Source organism: Salmo salar, unplaced genomic scaffold (assembly GCF_905237065.1).
Source record: "Salmo salar unplaced genomic scaffold, Ssal_v3.1, whole genome shotgun sequence".
Taxonomy (NCBI): Eukaryota; Metazoa; Chordata; class Actinopteri; order Salmoniformes; family Salmonidae; genus Salmo; species Salmo salar.
In genome coordinates, this window is record NW_025548365.1 from 1 (window position 1) to 5,970 (window position 5,970).

General features: G+C 38.4%; 1 long non-coding RNA gene across 1 annotated transcript; it reads right to left on the reverse strand.

Moving 5' to 3' along the window:
- Nucleotides 1-3,161: 3,161 nt before the first annotated feature.
- LOC123732950 (uncharacterized) lies at nucleotides 3,162-4,709 on the reverse strand. Its single transcript, XR_006763522.1, has 3 exons — nucleotides 4,410-4,709; nucleotides 4,152-4,294; nucleotides 3,162-3,544 (listed from the first exon to the last, which is right to left on the reverse strand). It is a non-coding gene; the product is annotated as an uncharacterized lncRNA (long non-coding RNA).
- Nucleotides 4,710-5,970: the final 1,261 nt, after the last annotated feature.

Genomic DNA, 5,970 nt, shown 5'->3' on the forward strand with positions numbered 1-5,970 from the left:
CTTATTTTAGGGAGTGAACGAGTATGCTCAGATTGAATTAAAACTGCTATTTTAATAATGCTGGGTATGCATCTTGCTGGATACTCATCCAGTGATACATTAACCCCTGAATGCGTTGTCTGCAGCATTGTACATGAGTGCTAATCAGCCGTTAATTTTTCACTTACAGGTAAGTCAACAACTGATTTCGATGAAGTAGGTCCCAAAGTGCCTTCCAAGTGTTAGAGGTGAGCAGTATCATCACAAGGTGGGTGACACTTACTGATGCAGTTGTTAGAAAAACGCACAGTTTAGGAAGGGGGTATGGTCTGCGTTTGAAAGACTCTCTCTCCAATAATAATAATTTCTCTGTGAATCCAGCACTGATTCGGTGGTATCTCATCTGTAGGGTATTTCCCTGGAGGCCTCTTGTTAACTGGTTCAGTTTCCTAAATATGTCTGTTACCTCCGCAAGGAGAAAATTTTTTCCTTAAATATAAAATTTTTTTTTAGTGGCCCACAGATTTTGTAGCATGGGGGCAAAAATATATAAAATGTTGATGAATGCCAGCAAAGCCACTACACAACAGAACAGACAACACTAAACAATACATTAACTGTACTATAACGGTAGACAAACAGTGCACACAAACCTGAACCAAAGCAGCAGAGTCCCAACATTTTACCACTGCTCACCTGGCTACGGAGCCTTGTCTGGCAGCAGAAACATTTAATTCAGCCGCATTTTACTGCCCTTGTAAAAAACCAAAGCTGATATGGCTGACTTGCAACAAATGTAGTTTCTACCGACAATTGAGATGTACAAACTACGGCATAAGTGGAACGGTGTATTGGCGGATAAGAGGCATTCTGTAATTTCGTTAGACACTAATGAGCTTGAGCTGAAGAAGGACATAGTCATTAAAACTATTTGTTCATAGCACTTTGTGAAATGTACAGTGACAAATTTCAGAACATGGGCCTTTCTTACAGTATTCCTCTCCCTGTACTCCAAGTCAGAACCCGTGAGGATAAATAAAAGGGGGTCTTGGGTCAGAAAAAGAAAGCTCTTACAATATTCGATGAAGACATTTCTCAAAACAGGCTACAGGCTACATGTGCATCACCAAGTCAGAACAGTAGGCTAAGTTATGAGAGGGAAAGGACCACATGTTTAGGGCGATGCACACATGGGTTGTCAACAACTTACTACACAACATACACTTAGTCATTACTTTCTTAGCTACAGATATACATATCTCCCTGGCATATTACATCATTTATGCAGTACCATACAAGACATTTTTGGACTCTCTCTTGTTGTGCTGTACTCACTTGAATCCAGTAAAGTGGTAGCAGGGGTCCTTCTTGTGGGAAAATCTTGGATTTATGTGGTGGATTTATGGTGCTTTCAAGACAACTGGGAACTCTGGAAAAAAAACAAAGGTTGAACTCATGATGTCGGTGATCTTCAGGTTGGATATCTGGAAAGAGGCCCGAATTCCCGACTTGGAATTATGAGTTAGATGACCGTTCAAAACGTATTTTCCCAGTCGGAGCTCATTTTTTCCAAAATGTCTCAGTTGTCTTGAACTCACTCAAGTCTGATTTCCGTTCCGAGTTTCCAGTTGTTTGAACTTAGCAGAAATCATGCTGGATTGACAGCATCGCCAATGTTTTCAACCTTTTCTGGCCCATGTTGTTGCATGTGTTTATCCTTTTAAGGTTGGAAAAGAGACCCTTAAACCCAGACTTGGACCACACACCCTCTCCACTGAATAGGCAGGAATGTGATTGCTATGCAACACTTGCTGTTAGCCACTTGATTCCTTCTAAACCACTCATTGTTGAATTTGTTATTTCCAACTTGTTGTGTAATGTTTATGTCCAATGGCCGATGAGCACCGATGTGTTTTATCTATAATTTCTCTTCATATGACAAGGATTGAAAAGGTTTTGCCAGTGGATTCGTAACTTGATTAATGATGATGACTGATGACTGCTTGTCTAGCTTGATAGCTAAGATTTTGAAAGTATGATATTGACATGATCAGCCTAATAAAAGCTACGGTAGATGTAATGGTGATTTGACGTCATTTTATTTATGGCCAATGACTTTGAGCCTTCTTGGATGGGCACTTCTAATGTAAATCTATGGCAGCACCAAAGGGGCTTGAATTGTTCGAGCTCTCCTTGTAGATTTTGTGGTGACGTAGTGTCCCATGTGACAGAACACTGGAGCCAATCACAGCGCAACTAGAGAATGCAGAAAATGATCATATCTGGTGAAATGGAGAAAATAAGTATTTGAGAAGTGAAAACATATGCATCCAACTGTAATATATTGGTTTGTAAATAATACAAATGTAGCAAAATGTACCGAGTGAAATGTAAGATTGGAGTAACGTGTGTTTTAAAGTTTAAACACCCTGCATTATGTGTTTACATCAGGATATCAGTTACCTTATTTGGCCAAACAATAATGAACTAACGTACCATTGGACGTGTGGGTTCAGATACAAGGTAACGTGTTAATTTGGGTTTATCCTGAAAATGTGTAAGTGGTTGGAAACGGGAGTATGTGTAGCTACAGAATACTGCACAAATGTTTTAAAAGTGAATATTTGATCAAACAGGAGTATTGTGCTGCTGGTTGGGCAGAGTTTGCACTTTTGGGACTATCATATTGGTTCCTTTGTACTGGGTAAGCTAAGTAAAAATATATACTAACATTACGAGAGAGGTCAAAGAAAAAAAACTGTTTCTTGATCAGCACTTTCTCTGGGACGCTTTGTGAATACAGGCTCTGGTCACATGTCCATGCATGACACAACACATCTAGTGTTCAATTCTGGTACTGCTTTAACTTTACTGATAAGGACTATTTTCTATCTATTAACTAAAGTGTTTTTACTGTGCTATGTCAACTAATAACTGACATCCTTTAGAAGGAAAACACTGGAGTTACTATTAGTACATTACAACACTTAGTAATACAGTATATCTGGATCACAGTATATAGATGTATTTAGTCAGTAGAATGAACACATGATACATATGGAACAGAATGGACACAAATATAGAACACTGCTGCATTTGAAATGGGTTGATAACTAAAAACTTCAATGATATTTTTTATATGCACACCACAATGGTACATTTAAAAAACATAATAGTAAATCATGGTAAAAAATAATAATATGTAAACCACAGTTAGAGACTATGAATCCACAGTTCCACTCCCCTGGGCCTGATGAATGGTGGACAAACTCCACATAGACATGGTCTCTTTAAAGACATCAAATACGTCTTTCAATGTAGTTATACATAGAAACAAAAACAGGTTCAGCCTAACACAGTGAAAACCAGTTCAACTCTATAAGATAGGGAATTACATTTGCTATTGCAATTGGACTACAGTGTGAATGGTTTTTCACACACACAGTATTTTCGAGGAGCACATGGTCCATCCTTCCAATTCTTCAATGGGTCTGATGCCGTCTGTGAGATCTCAACACAAGCCACCTTGTCATTCAAGTTATTTGGTTCCCCTTCCATCCAATAGCTATAAACAACACAGAGAATCAGAGTTGAAAATCATCCAATACAACATAGAGAATATTAACCTAGTCCCCAGGCTCAATTGTTACCATCCGACAGAGAGGGAGAGAGAGAGCTGGCTGAGGACGAGATTATCAGACTGTAAAAAAGTAATTTCCTTACAACAGAAAAAAAATTGTGTAAAAGTCCTCCAGAACATGTTCCTTACGTAGAGGTTAAATGGTGTTTTGCTAACCCACTCCCAGATTCCGTAATTAACCCTGTAAATACACAGAATTATACCTCTAACCGCACAGAATTAACCCTGTAACCATGCGGAATGTATGCTTGAAAAAATAGACTTTCATCAAGATTACATCAAATTTTGAAGTGAAACTATCTTGGAGATCAGGTTGCAGCCTCAGCTATAGTATAGGTCTAGATATAGTCTCATGCAAACATGCTATTCTGACAGGAAGTATATTTTATAAATTGACAGTTACATGAACATTGGTGATACAATTGGTTACACATGTTGAATACTAATCAGAGAAGTAGATAATAATAATAATAATAACAACAACAACAACGAAACAGTAGTATTATAGTATTACTAATATATATTATATTACCTGTTCTTCTCTGCTGTTTATAATAACCAAGGCAGCACACATTGTTCTGCACTTTCTCTGACTGCCCCCAGCTGTTTCCATCCTGGAGGAGACATAATAACAGCTGGTGCCAAACTTCCACCATCCATCCAGACAGGGTTCCTCTGAGATAAACACAACAGAACAGCAGGCATTTAAACATCTACAAATATATTACATCTCTTCTAAGTATGAAATAAAATTGTACTTCTAAATAAGAAAATAAAAGACTGCACTCACCATAGAACCTAAGCCTGGTCTGTAACTGGTCTCTCGCAGTGATCCTGGTATTTAGACTATTCTGCAACTGGTTCTCTCTTTAGTCCTTGAGTTAAGACTAATCTTTAATTGATCTCTTTCAGCAGTCATAACTTTAAGATTATTTTGCTGCTGGTCCCTGTCTTTGGTCCTTGTGGTGAGACTATTTTGTAGCTGGTCTCTCTCTGTGGTCCTGGAATATAGGCTATTCTGTAGCTGGTCTCTCTCGGTGGTCCTGGTATTTAGGCTGTTCTGTAACTGGTCTCTTTCTGTGGTCCTGGTATTTAGACTGTTCTGTAACTGGTCTCTCTCAGTGGTCCTGGTATTTAGACTATTCTGTAGCTGGACTCTCTTTAGTGCATCTGAAAAAGGGAAACGTCAATCAAAATGTGTAGCTGTCACAACATGACACAAATGTTTTAGAAAACAATAGAGAGAATACAGTAGATGGTTTGTGTTCAAAAATGATTGATGATCTATTTTATGTGTCACGTGGTTATGCCCATATATGTACATCCGGTCATGCCATTCTCACGCTATCGAGTGAGTGCTTATGTAACCTGATAGTGCATCTGTTTAGGGTAAAGCATGTGTTTGCATTTAAGTTGTCAAGGTGATTGATGTGTAGTGACCTTGTTGAACTATGGAATGTGTTTGAACATTTGAAAGAGTAGGGCAATGTTGTAGTGAACTTATGTCTCTACTGTTTAGTGATGTTGTATATGCAACAGTAATTTCCGGGGTGGTAGAGTATTGGTCAGTATAAGTAAAGAGCTGTGAACACCACGAGGCGACAAGAAACCTTGAGAGATAAACCACAGAAGACTCTAATAAAGATATAAAACATTGCTCCTAGATCAATTTTAGGTGTATTGTGATTTAACTTCAATGAATGAGATCGCTGTCTCTCTCTCTCTCTCCGTGTGTGTGTGTTTGTGTGTGTGTGTTGACAAGGATCTGTAGCGTCTGGGGGGGAGCTAATGACCTATGTCACCCCCCCCAACATGTGTGGCTGTGTGTGGGAGGTTGTTCGGTTACAAGCAGAGAAACATGCTGATAACATTATTTTATAGGAAAGGAATTAAAAATAATTATACATGTAAACATTTAAAGGATATAAATGGCATTTATGTATAAACATTTTAGAAGAAAATACAAGGGTTTTAAAAAGAAAAATGTATTTACCTTCAATGAATGACAGCTCTTCCTCTGGCGGGGCGGCAGCGTAGCCTAGTGGTTAGAGAATTGGATTAATAACCGAAGGTTGCAAGCTCAAATCCCTGAGTTGACAAAGGTACAAATCTGTTGTTCTGCCCCTGAACAAGGCAGTTAACCTACTGTTCCTAGGCTGTCATTGAAAATAAGAATTTGTTCTTAACTGATTTTCCTAGTTAAATAAAGGTTAAAAAAAAAAATCTTTGTTTGTGCAGGCTGCATGGTAGGTGTCAGGTTACGAGCTGTGGGTTGACACAGAGAGAGAATCCTGATCAAGGAGCAAATGCCTTATTTTATATGAATACAGTAAAAAAAAGACATATACAGT